At 37.8% G+C, this 14,534-nt stretch overlaps 1 long non-coding RNA gene across 2 annotated transcripts in view; it reads left to right on the top strand.

The window, feature by feature from the left end:
* The window catches only part of LOC116085065, a 66,818-nt gene extending 53,072 nt beyond the window's left edge, over positions 1–13,746 (top strand). For both annotated transcript variants that reach the window (XR_004116395.1, XR_004116396.1), the window contains exons 2-3: positions 13,295–13,384; positions 13,554–13,746. This is a non-coding gene — a long non-coding RNA (uncharacterized LOC116085065). The remainder of the gene's footprint in view (positions 1–13,294; positions 13,385–13,553) is intronic.
* Positions 13,747–14,534: the final 788 nt, after the last annotated feature.

Raw genomic sequence — 14,534 nt, forward strand, 5'->3', positions numbered from 1 at the left:
CCCCCCCCCCCCACCTCTCTGCCCACCTTCATCAGACCTGTGGTTCCTGAATCATATAGATCTGTGGATCCTGAACCATACAGTCCAAGGATACCCATCAGAGGCCTATCACACCAGGACTTTTCAGGATAATCCCCCTCCCAATATTTACTACAACAGGAACATTCAGGAATGAAAGCCATCCAGATGGTTAAAGCCCTCAAAAGAACACAATCAACAAAAGCCAGGGCAACATTACACCTTCAGAGCATAGCTATCCTACTACAGCAAGACGTGGATATCCTAACACAACCAAAGCACAAGAAAACGACCTTAAATCCAACCTTATAATGATGATAGAGACCTTTAAATAGTTAATGAATGAATCCCTTAAAGAAATACAGGAAAACACCATCAAACAGGTAGAGAGCAGTCTTTAAAGAGGTAACAAATCAACCACTTAAAGACATACAGAAAAATACAATTAAACAAGTGAAGAAAATAAATAACCTTCAAGACCTTAAATTGGAAATAAAAGCCATAAAGAAAATACAAACTAGGGGAATCCTGGATATGGGAATCTTAGAGAAGAGAATAGGAACAACAGTGCAAGCATCACCAACAGAATACAGGAGATGCAAGAGAGAATCTCAGACATAAAAGATAGTATTGTAGAAATTGATATATCAGTCAAAGAAAATGTTAAATCTAAAAAATTCTTGACACAAAACATCCAGGAAATCTGGGATAGCATGAAGAGACATAACTTAAAAATAACAGAAATAGAAGAAGATGAAAAATCCCAGCTCCAAGACTTGGAAAATATTTTCAACAAAACCATAGAAGAAAACTCTTCCAACCTAAAGAAAGAGATGCCTATAGACATACAAGAAGCTTATAGAACACTGATTAAACTGGACCAGAAAAGAAAATCCTCCCACCATATAATAATCAAAACAAAAAATTTACAGAACAAAGAAATAATATTAAAAACAGCAAAAAGCAGGTAATGTACAAAAGTAAACCTGTTGTAATTACACCCTACTTCTCAGAAGAGACTCTAAAAGCTTGAACAGCATTGGTAGATAAGGTGCAACCTCTAAAAAACTACAGATGCCAGTGTAGACTACTATACCTAGCAAAATTGTCAATCATCATTGATGGAGAAAACAAGATATTTCAAGACAAATTCAAATTCAAACAATATCTATCAACAAATCCAGTCCTACAGGAAATACTAGAAGGAAAACTCCAATTCAAGAAGGATACGTACACCCAAGAAAACACAGGAAATAAGTAATTCTGTATCAGCAAAAACAAGAGAAGTGCGTACACATATACACACACACACACACACTCCCAACACCAAAATAACAGGAAATAACAGTCACTGGTAATTGATCTCTCTCAACATCAATAGACTCAATTCCACCAATGAAAAGACACAGGCTAATAGAATGGAATGGAATGAAAACAGGACCCATCATTCTGCTGCATACAAGAAACACACTCTTATAGTGAAGACAGACATGACCTCAGAGTAAGACTGGAAAAGAGTTTTCCAAGCAAAAAGTTTTCCAAGCAAACAGACCCAAGAAGCAAGCTGGAGTAGCCATTCTAACATCTAATAAAAGAATTTCAAGAAAAATTAATCAAATGAGAGAGGGAAGGACACCTCATACCAAGTTGGTAGAAAAATCTACCAAGATGATATCTCAATTGTGAACATATATGCCCCAAACACAAGGGAACCCACATTTGTAAAAGAAACACTGTTTAAATTGCATGTCGGGCTCACACATTAATAGTAGGAGACTTTAATACCCCACTCTTACCAATTAATAAGTAATCAAGTCAAAAATTAAATAGAGAAATAACAAAACTAACAGAAATTATGAGTAAAATGGTTCTGATAGAAATCTATAAAATATTTCACCCCAAAACAAAACAATATACCTTCTTCTCAGCACCTCATGGATCCTTCTCCAAATTGAGCACATAGTCACAAAGCAAGCCTCAAAATATAAGAAAATTGAAATAACACCTTGTATCTTATCAGACCATCATGATTTAAAGCTGGACTTAAACAACAACAGAAATACCATAAAGCCTATACACTAATGGAAATTGAAAACTCTCTACTCAATAATCTCAGGGTCAGAGAAGAAATAAAGAAAGAAATTAAATAGTTTATAGAATTCAATGAAAATGAAGCCACAACATACTCAAATTTATATGAAACAATGAAAGCAGTGCTAAAGAGGAAAGTTCATAGCACTAAGTACCTCCATAAAGAAATTAGAAAGCTCTCCTACCAGCAAATTAATAGTACACCTTAAAACTCTAAAAAAAGAAGCAAGCATACCTAGGAGGAGTAGAAGTTAGGAAATAATTAAAATCAGGGCTCAAATCAATAACAATCAAAGAAAACAATACAAAGAATCAAAGAAACCAGGATCTGGTACTTTGGGAAAATCAAGAAAATTAGCAAGCACTTAGACAAACTAACCAAAAGATAGTATCCAAATAAAATCATAAATGAAGAGGGTAACATAACAACAGACACTGAAAAACTTCAAAGAATCATTAGGTCTTACTTCAAAGCTCTGTAATCCACAAAATTGGAAAATCATAACGTAATGCTTGATTTCCTAGACAGATACCACTTACCAAAAGTTAAATCAAGATCAGGTAAATTATTTAAACAACCCTATAACCCCCACATAAATAGAAACAGTCATTAAGTCTCCCAGGCACAAAAAGCCTAGGGCCTGATGGATTTAACGCAGAACTCTTCAAGACTTTCAAAGAAGAGCTAATACCAATACTCCTCAAATGATTCCACAAAATAGAAACAGAAGGAACACAGCCAAACTCATTCTATGAAGCCACAGTCACCCTGAAAACTTGCAAACACTAAACAAAGAAAAGAGAACTTTAGACGGACTTCTCTTATGAATATTTATGCAAAAATACTCAATAAAATACGTACAAAACTAAATCTGGGAACTGAATCCAGAAACTGAGTCCAGCAAAGACATCATCAATCATGATCAAGTACGCTTCATCCCAGGGATACAGGGATGGTTCAGTATTCAAAATTCCATCAATATAATCTATCATATAAACAAACTGAAAGAATAAAATCACATGATCATTCTCATTAGATGCTGAAAAAGCCTTTGACAAAATCAAACATCACTTCATGTTAAAAGTATCAGAGAGGTTAGGAATATAAGGCACACATTTAAATATAATCAAAACAACATGCGATAAGCCAATAGCCAATATCAAGCAAACTGGAGAGAAACTTAAAGGAATTCCATTAAAACCAGGGACTAGACAGAGCTGCTCACTCTCTTTCTATAAGAAATGTAGGGATAGAGGGTGGAGTAGAAACTGAGGGGGAATAGCCAACCAATAGCCAGCCCAACTGGAGACCCATCCATGGGCAATTTCTGACACTATTATTGATACTCTGTTACTCTTGTAGACAGAAGTCTAGCATAACTGTCCTCTGAGGGGCTCTACCCAGAAGCTAACTCAGACAGATGAGTAACTTCATCCACAGCTAAACAATGGATGAAACTTGGGGACTCTTATGGAAAAATAGGAGGAAGGATTGCACCCCTAAGGAGATAAGAACTCTACAGGAAGACCCACAGAGTCAACTAACCTGGACCCTTAGGACTCTTAGAGACTGAACTACCAAGTAAATATTATACACAGGCTAGATCTAGGCCCACTGCTGAAATGTAGCAGATATACAGCTTGATCTTCATGTGGGTCCAAAACAACTGGAGCTGGGACTATCCCAAAAGCTGTTGCCTCTAAGTGGCATATGATCTTCTAGCTGGGATGCCTTGTCTGGCCTCAGTGGGAAAGGATGTACATAGCTTCACAGAGATTTGATGTGCTAGGGTGTGGGGACACCCAGGGATACCCCTACCCACTCAGAGAAGAAGAGTAGGAGTGAAGGAAGAAGGATTACAAGTGGGAGTAATGGGCAGTGAGCAGGATATAAAGTGAATACGTTTTTAAAAAGCACACCCAAAACTTATGACTCTGGTGAAACAACCAGGATTTGTTCCCAGAACCCAAATGGTGGCTCATAACCATCTGCAACTCTAGTCCTAGGGTCTAGTGGATCTGAAATTCTTGTCTGATTTCCATGGGCACTAGGGATACATGTGGTTCAAAGTCTTTGTATCTCTCTTTTTCTCTGTCTTACACACACACACACACACACACACACACACACACACACACACACACACTTATGTACCCATACTAGTTGTACTAATATATATATAATATATGTATATGTATATATATATATATATACTAGTTCCATATATATATGATGTACATAAGATACCCATGCTCTAGTAAATCACCTCCCATCCATGCTCATACAATAAATCAACTCTAATTAAACTGTAAAACATACACACTAACACACAGAGAGATGCATGAGAAAGAGAGAGGCAACTTGTTAGAAAGAAGTGCTGCAGAAGGAGAGTAAGAGGAAACAGGAGGGTAATGAGAGTGAAAATAACTAAAGTGTATCATGTCGACCTATAAAGAGTCCAAAGTGAGTTGGGCAGTGGTAGCACATACCTTTACTCCCAGCACTTGGGAGTCAGAGGCAGGCAGATTTCTGAGTTTGAGGCCAGCCTGGTCTACAGAGTGAGTTCCAGGACAGCCAGGACTATACAGAGAAACCCTGTCTCGAAAAACAAAACAAAACAAAAGAGTTCAAAGAATAAAAAATTAACAAAATAAGTAAATGAAGAAAGGGTATAGATTTAATAGATCTAGATATACAGGGAATTGTGACACTGTTTTGCTGGGTCTTCATTTGACGAGCTCCAAGACCTGTCCCATAGTTCTAAACTCAGGCAAGGGAAAAAATATTATTAGTTGAGTCCCTTTAATGCCAACTTTTGTCATATTTGTTCTCTCTTATTTGGAGCCAACCCAGAATTCTTTGCCTTTGGAATCTATTGGTATGGGACTAAGTAGTTTCTACCCTTGAACAGCAGGACTTGAGTTACAAGTGCCAAGAAGTAGAAGGCCAAAGGCAGATAGCTACTTGGTACAGCTAGAAAAGTACATAGTAGGTTCTTTTTTGTCTTTCCCATTTCCAGCTCTGCCCACCTTCCCCTGCCTGAGTCTATCTGGGTCCTGTGTCAGAGTTCAACCTGCTATCCTCTCTGGAATTTAGTGTGACTGTCATCATTCCTTCACTAACCACATTTGACCTTGAATCTAAGTCTCTCTTTAAATCTCCCTCAAGGAGACGTTCGAAACTCTTGGCAGCTGGTGATTGACTCTGGGAGAACTGAGCAGTGCTGCTATGTATGAAGGGCATGTGAGAGAAATAAATTGTGTAGAGGATGAGTGAGGGTTTGTGAAAAAATGCTGTCTGTGGCAAAAGACATGAGAGCCCCAGAGGCTGCCCCCACCCTTATATGAGTGATGGACCTGCTTACTATTGAGTTACTGCCTCATGCAGGATTATCATTTTGAAGAGCTCCACATAGATGTAGGAAGGGTAGGCTAGGGTTCTCAACAGCCATTTTACTTATTGCTCCGGGCTGAATTTGGAACAAGGTGCTTACATGTGTGTTCCCAAAAAATAATTCTCTTTTCTTTTTTATTGACTATTTTATTTATTTTCATTTCAAATGTTATCCTCTTTCCAGATCCCCCTCCTGAAACCCACTATCCCATCCCCCATCCACCTGCTTCTATGAGTGTGTATCCCCACCTACACAATAATTTAGTTAAAGTTTTAGTAAAATTGCTCAAATCTTGACTATATTTAGTAACTGATACCTACAGGAGTAGTCCCTGATGCAGACTCCTATGTCCTTAGGTCCTCAGGGTTTCCATTATGATAAAAAGTATAAAAGGGCAGTGGTCTGCTGTGTTTATAAAGATATGTATCAGATTTATAGAAGCTTGCTACTAAAATGACTCTCTGAGAATAAGGGTAATTTGGTACTAAGATCACTCAAACAGAGATCAAAAGGTACTTGAAATGTTAGATTACTCCTTGACTAGCTGTTTGATTATGAATGAGACAGAAGACCACAGAAAAACTCAGTTTCCCCATCTATGAAGTGAAGGGAAACAAGGGTTGACTTTGTAATTTATAGTGACCCTTTAGAAATCAGAAGGATCAAAATTCATTTTGTCAGCTATGAAACCATTTTACAATCATCAGACGCTATCTGTGTTTGTGGGAATCTCTTATCTTACTCAAGCAGGTGCACTGAGTATTTTCATTTTAGAGAACCTTTCTAAGTATTGAATTCAGGTTTGGTCTGACATTGAATCTGCTAGTAATTCCTCATATCTGTGATGTCAAAATGAAGCCTCAGTGCACAATGATGAAGTGAAATGTATAGCTACTTAGTCATGCCCATGCCAAAGTACACAGGTATACACACACACACACACACACACACACACACACACACACACACACACTAACTAGTTCACTTCTCTATCTAAATCCTGCATCATTCATACTTCAGTAGACGCTTTGTAGATGTGTATTGATTAGAACAGACAGGTTCTGGGGGAACTCAGCCTCAGTCTGAAGAAAGGCCTCTGTGGGATACAGGTGAGTCCTACAGAGATAACTGAGAACTTTATCTTTTATTTATCTCTTCACTCATTGATGGGGTAGAGCATTAGTTCCTTCACTGAAGTATTATATGGTTTACTTTGTTCTAGCTAATTCCATCTGGGCTGATCCAGCATGATTCTAAGAGAATGAGGAGATGGTTGGATTGAGTCTTGCAACACAATAACAATCTAGATAGGTAAACAGAAAAAAGAGTGAAGGGGGATACATTAGATTTGAAGTGGCACAATTAAAAACATCTACGAGAATCAATGAAGTGTGATGTTAGTGTTTAATAGTGAAAACAGAGGGATGGAGGGACAGGTAAGCCTGAGACTGTGGTTACAGTCTATGTTCAGAGGATGGGTTGGAATAAACTAAGAAATTTAGACATCTGAATGCAGGTGGTGGCAACACATAGTATTTGAGAGCTGGGGCTTAGTGTAATCTGGCTGGTGACATTAAAGTTGGCTCAAGCCACAGTGTCAAGGAAGCAGAGGATATGGTATTGTGAAAGCAGTGAGAATGGATGGAAGACCCACCCAGAGATATAGCCAGGGGATGTAACTGGGCAAGAGAAACAGGAAGGCAAGAGGTCATCATAGAGTCAGTAGGTTCTGTGAAAGAAAAACTGCCCTGATTTGATAGCTCCTGGGTGGGAGCCTTAAGCAATCAGAGAAGAACGATATAGAGTTTCCAAAGCATAGGACTGCAAAAGCAAGCACAGGAGCAAGAATGGATGAGAAAGAAGTTGTGGGCTTTGGGGCCACATTGGGTTTTGCATTTAGTTCTTTGAGACACTGAAAGAGAGCTCCTAGGTAGGTAAATAGACCAGCCTGGAGCCCAGCAAAGCAGCTGGACTTCAGCACCAATAGCTGTGTCTTCATGTGGCTCTGTCTGGTGATGCTGTAATCTCTCCTTGTCACTCCTTGGAAGCTCCAAGCTATAGCTCCTCAGTGGAGTAGAGAACTGCTGATTTTGTCTCTCTTCCTTTTTAAATGACCTTTGCCTTCTGCTCCCAGGAATCTCTTTTCTTGGGGCAGGCATCCCCTTACTTTTGTAGAATAGAAGATGAGAAATAAGGGACTGGATCAGAGAATGTGAGATAGGAAGAATCTCTACAGTGAGAGGATTGGGTGGGGAGGAAACATCCTGCTTGTAAAGCTATCTGTCTGTGAATGTGGCTTTATCAATTAGTACTTATTTTCAAATGCTAATCTTTTAAGAACATGGTACTATAAATGGCTCTGTATCTCAAACCACAACTTCCTCTTACTTACCCCATTTAGCACTTTTTCCCTTCAGTCTTTGAGGTGGTTTCTATCAACTCTGAATCCATGGATTTAGAATCAAACAGGTCTGTATCTAACTCTAATTTGTACATTGTTAATAGGATAAGCCCTGTCTGTCTGTCTGTCTACCTACCTATCTATCTATCTATCTATCTATCTATCTATCTATCTATCTATCTATCTATCTATCTATCATCTATCTATCTATCTATCTATCTATATCTTGTCATGACCTTCTTCTCCTCCTTATGTAAGTAAATCTTGTTAATCTTGTCACAGACATCTGCACCTTCTTCAGGTTGTTTCTCCCTGTTACTCCAGAGCACTCAATTAATTGTGGTGTTCAGTGAACAAACAGCACGCTCATTCAAACACTTAACTGTTTATCTCCTGCATTATTCTTAATGAGTTCAATAAGTCACCATATCCTTGCGCGGAGAGTATAGTCATTACCAACTGAGTTAGAAGAAGCCTTGCATGCCCTCGACATTTATACACATTCATCTCCTGCCTGTTCTTTTTCCTGCAATACCAGGCTGTCCTGTTGTGTTGATCTGGGTCATTTGACAGAAAGTAGAATGGCAAGTCCCATGAAGCACAAGATGTTTCATTAGGGAAAACGTGACCTAAGGGTGGGGCTTAGTGTGTAAAGACACTTGATGCCAAGGTTTAGCACCTGAGATCAATCCCTAGGTTCCAACATTATGGAAGAAGAAGGCCAACTTCCAGAAGTGACCTCCACATGTCTGTATGTGCTGCAGCACACCCCTTATGAATTAACATAATATAATAGAAAATATAATCTAATCTAATTAATATAATATAGATAAAGTTACAGTGCTATGGGTCTTAAGAATTAGAAAGTTTGTTTAGGACTGCTGCCCTGGGCAGTAGAATATGACAGAGTGCATTTAAATATATAACTTTGTCATAAGCATGAAAGGCTTGGGGAATCCTTAAACTACCTAAATTGCCTTTTCTTTTGTTGTTATTATAAAAGAGTTGTATTTCTATTGCAATTAATAAGTTAGAGAATAAATTACAAGTAACTTTGTGTCAACAATGTTTTAAACTCTTACTCTTGTGGAGTATGAACAATCCCTGAGACATTTTAGAAAACAAAAATCAATATGATTTTTAATGAACATGGATTATGTGCTTTGCTTATGCTAGATACTGTGGGCAATTTAATAAAAATAAAACTATGAGAAAATCAATAAAAATATTATTTAAAGTTTTGTTTAAGAGACATTCAAAAGTATACAAAGGAAGGAGTGGGTTATTACTTGCATACAACCACCTTAAACAGAATATCTCGTTGTGTTTTCATTGAGTCTCAATTAAAAAAACAAAACAAACCAGGACAAAAACTTAACACTTTTCAACAATATGTGAAAAAAGAAAAATAATAATAACAAAAATCCACCCCCTAATTTTACCATTCAGAAATAATACTTACAACTAAGTATCATCCTAAGTGCCTTTGAAAATCTATGCCTGTACAGGACAGGCTGCATTGGATTTTAGGAAAACAGTTACAAACGTAAAGAACTGCTTCAAAATTAATTCCATTTTGATTTAACAGAAGAAAAACAGCCTGACATTAAACTATGAGCATCTCTAAATTTCCAATAGCTGTGTTGTCAGCAGAGGGGTGGAGGGGGAGGTGCTTTTCCAGAAAGATCCTCCTCTGCTTAAAAAATGGAAGATTAAAACACATTAAAGGCAGGAACTATTATTTGTAAATGGTATTTGCTCTTTCAATTTCTTTTCAAAACTTCATTTGGGTGTTTGGTCATTTACATACACAATGATTAGGAGGTTACAAGATTTGTAACTTGATTATCTAGGTTACTTTTATGGGAGTAATTTGGTTTCTAAAGATGTTTGCTAAATTCTTGCTTTTCAGAATTATTTACTGTTGGCAAACGCTCAAACAACTGGTCCTCAATTTGTTCCTTTTCCTTGGGGCTTCAACCTCACTTTCTATATGGGTTTGTCATTTTCTTATCTATTGATTGCTTCAATGGAAGGATTCTCATTAAGTCTTTTTGTATCAGAGGCTGATGAACTTTTAATAAAAGTGACCATACATAAATACTTTAGGTTTAAACACTAGAAGCTAGAGGTTTAGAGTTTAAACACAAAGCAATTCTGTTGTTATAAGAAGCAAACAGCTGGACATGGGAAATGGTCCAGTGGGTAAGAGTGCCTGTCACTTAAAAGGACATGAATTTGAGTCTCCACTGGAGTGGCCAGCACTAGGGGTAGAGGTGGAGGAGAAGACAGGAGGATCATTTTAGTTTGTTGACTATCCAGTCTCAAAAAAAACCCAGCAAGCTCTTCTGAAAGACTCTGCATATATATATGTATGTGTGTGTGTGTATATATATATATATATATATATATATATATATATTTGTGTATATATATATAAATATATATGTATGTATATACATACATACACACACATATATATTTCCCTATCTCTTAGATTTCTTCTCTCTCAAATATACATGCATACATACATAAATACATACACATATATGTGTGTATATATATATATATGTATAGATGATGAGATGAGATGAGAGAATTAGAAAGATAACACATGTTGTCCCCTGCTCTTTGTCAAAGCATATACACCTTCACATACGTGTGCAAAGACACACCACACACACACACACACACACACACAAACACACAAACACACAGATGTGCATACGTGGGGCGCACTTGAAGAGACTAAGTTAATAAGTGGGTATATCTCAGTTTCCATAAACTTCATTTACAAGAGTAGGAGGATGCTGAAGGTATAACTCAGATGGCAGAGTGCATGCTTAGTGTGTCTGAAGCCCTGGACTTACCTGTAAACTCAGTTTAACCATATGAGCCAATAACCCCAGCACTTGGGCGGTAGAAGCAAAATGATCAAAAGTTCAAGATTGTGCTCAGATAGTGAGTTTGAGGTAAACTTGGGTACAGGAGGCTATGCTTTTGAATATGAAAGCATGTGAAAGATGACTCATGTATCTCTTATTGTTTAGTGTCTTAGTTTGCATTCTATTGCTGTGATAAACAACTCCCAGGGCATACTCCTCCACTGAAGGAAGTCAGGCAGAAGCTCAGAGCAGGAGCCTATTGACAGGAACTGAGGCAGAGTCCTTAAAGGAATGCTGCTGACCAGCTTGCTCTCAGTTTCATGCTCAGCTACCCTTCTTATACCTAGGATCAGAGGTGGCGCTGCCCACTGTGGACTGTGTCCACATTAATCAACAATTTAAAAATGCCCCTATAGAGTTTCCTACAGGCCAATGGAGGAAACAGTTTAGGAAGACAATTCCTCAATCGAAATGCCCTCTGGGTCTGTGTCATGTGACAAGAACTAACCGGCACAGAGTCCACTGGTCGTTTTGTGTGTAAGAGAAGAGGGAAGATATTTTTAGGTATATCATTGTGACTTTGTTATTGTGTAGCTAAAAACAAACACACAGAAAACAAAAATAAAAATAAAAACAAATTTAGCCCAGGAAAAAAGGAACAATGTTCTCTGAAACATATGGACATATGGATGATAAGTCTCACTGATGAGTCAAACACATAAATATTTCTTGGAAAAAAAGGTTTTCTTAAGGTTAAATTCACAAAGCCTGAAATCAGCATTTTAAACTTGACATTCAGTTAAAGTTTGTTTAGTCACAGTTTTGTTCAACCACCAATTGTATGCCAGAAGGAAGCTTTGTGGCCATTGACAACCACTTCCAATTCTCTCTTCACTCCAAACATTGCCCCTATATCTTTATCTATTATGGATATATAGATATATTATATAAATGGCATTGTACATTGCATAATCTTTTATGTCTGATGTTTTTCCCTTTACACAATATGTTTAAGGTGTATTCATGTAACACATACCAATGATTCCTTTTTTTCTCTAGTTTAAATATATCAGGATTATATATATATATACATACACACACACACACACACACACACACACACACACATATATATATATATATATATATATATATATATATATACCACATACACACACACAGAGACACACATGCACACACACACACACGTGTGTGTGTTTGTTTATGTGTTACCTGGTTACGAACAATTTTGATTGCAAAGCACATGCAGGTATATTTTTCTCAGTCTTTGTCTATTCTATATAGAATTATTGAACCATATGGTAACTGTTAAATACTTGAGCTCCTACCAAGTTTTACCCCCATTCTGAACCACTTTTGGTACAACATGCAAAGGATCCAACATCTGTACACCCTGGCTAAGACTTGTCATCTGGATTTTGATGAACATGAATTTTGATTTCAGTATTCTTTTTTTTTTTCAAATAATTACAGTCATTGTCTTACATTTTTACTTATTTGGTTTCTTGTAATTACTGTGCATGCTGCATTTCAAGACAAATCCTACATGCCATTAAATATTTTATTAATATATTTCCCCCTAAAAGATGAATTCTTATGGAGTGTTGCAAGATCTTGAAAACACAGTTAAAAAATAATGCTTATGTAGAGTTAGTTGTAATATATGTTCAGATTTAACAGCGTGTTTGAAATAGGGCTGTATCTCTTTATAGTCCTTGTTCTAGGGGAAATGGAATGGCCCAAGTGTCTGTCTGTGAGGGTGGATGTGGGGGTGTTTACTTCCTTTGGTAGGATGTTGGACATGATGCTTGCTAACATCCTTTCCAACTACAATTTTAAAATTAGAATTTGAATATTTATGGAGGCCTTTCTGAGAATGTTGAAAACCTTGAATACTGCAGTGCATGACTCTGAACAGTGAAGTGTGCTATTCTGTCACATTATAGAAGAATGGAAGCTGGGATCCCTCCCAGCTCAATCTGACTGAGAAGGGCAGCACATGTGAAGGAGCATGTCTCTGAGGAGAGCTTGAAAGCCTAAGTGGGTCTTAAAGCTTGATGCTCTAAGTCTGTAGTGTTCCAGATCTTCCTTAGGCTCTGGCCTATCTCACTATATAGTTTGTTAACCTCAAACATTTGTCAATAAAATTGGCCAGGTACACTGTGCCCACAATTGATGTTAACCCCTCCTCCTCAGAAGACATGTGGCTTCCAGCTCTGCCTTACTTGATCCGAACTTGGAATTCATCCCTCTCTCCTAGGGAAAAAATAACTAATTCTTCACAGTCTTCTTTGCCTTTGGAAAATAGGCTTTTCTTGTGAACCCAATGAGAACATTTTCATTCAAGGGTGACCTTACCTCAAAGAAGGGAGGGCTTTCTCATAAGGTGGCAACCATAGAAAAGTCCCCTTGTAATGTGGGACTGGCATCTGCTTCTACCAATGAACAGAGCTGCAAATCAAGGAGGCCTTTTTCTTTTTCAGAATATCCATATGGAATGAGGTTTATTTATGAGTGGGAAGAAACCCATAAAGAAGAGTTATTAAGTCCAGGAGGAGCTGATTTACGTCATGGTAAGATGCAGACTATACTTCAGCCAGGGGAATGACAGCCTCTGACAGGTGTCCATGAATAAATCCCTCTTCCCCTAAAACGTGTTGCTCTATTTGCTAGTTTGCTAGCCACTGGCCAGATTCTTAAGCTGGCTCAGAATTAGTCACATCTTGCTTCCCTCTTCTTCAGGGGCTGGACGAGAGCCATGTACCAGCCTGCCTTGAGGAAGACCTGAGTTTTCATCACAGGGTGCAGTTTTTTGCCTTGAAACCGAGCTGTCTTGCTTCCAGCTTGTGAAGAGTGCCTAGGAGATCTGAGGAAGTCAGATAGGGTAGGTGTCTGCAGAGATACCTGGCTTATGTCAATAAACATGTAGAATCACCACATCCCCCTGGGCTTGAGGCCAAGGAATTCTGCTGTTTAAGACTATTGGTAGGGAATGTTTAATGATATTTTGTCCTGTAGCAGCTATTGCCTCCGAGAAAATCAACAAACTCAGATCTTTTTGCCCAAAGCTCTGCACCCAAGGATTCAGCGGTGTCTGGCTGTCCTCTGTGCACTACAGACTTATCTGTATTCAGGTGGGACACAGCATCCTCCTGCCATCCACTGCAGTAGTTTGTGTCTGAATGTATAATTGCTCAGAAAGCAAAGACTGGCTTCTATTAAGTGTGTTGGGATGCAGAATGAATAAATAAGACTAGAAGTAATTCATCTTCCTTTCACTTTACCTAATATCTATCTATCTATCTATCTATCTATCTATCTATCTATCTATCTATCTATCTATCTATCTACCTACCTACCTATCTGTCTATCATCTATCACCTACCAAACAATCAATCAATCAATCTTCTATGTATCTATCACCTGTCATCTTTATTCCAATATTTATTGTCTAACTCTGCATTTGTATATTAGCATCCATAGAAATACAAACTCCACGATGAAAATCTCATTATAAAACTTGATCAGATGGAAACTTATGATTAACTACATTCCTTACTTCCTTAAGACAACTTGATAAAAAACTGTTTATTGCTAAAAGGAAGGGTGAATATCACACATATAGACAGCCCTTGAGAGGTTTCAGTTTTCCATTTTAGCCCACTAAATCCTTGCATCAGCATACTCAAAGTAAAGGATTAACCCTTTTCCTTCCCCATCCTT

This window comes from Mastomys coucha, unplaced genomic scaffold (assembly GCF_008632895.1).
Source record: "Mastomys coucha isolate ucsf_1 unplaced genomic scaffold, UCSF_Mcou_1 pScaffold9, whole genome shotgun sequence".
In the NCBI taxonomy this organism is placed as follows: Eukaryota; Metazoa; Chordata; class Mammalia; order Rodentia; family Muridae; genus Mastomys; species Mastomys coucha.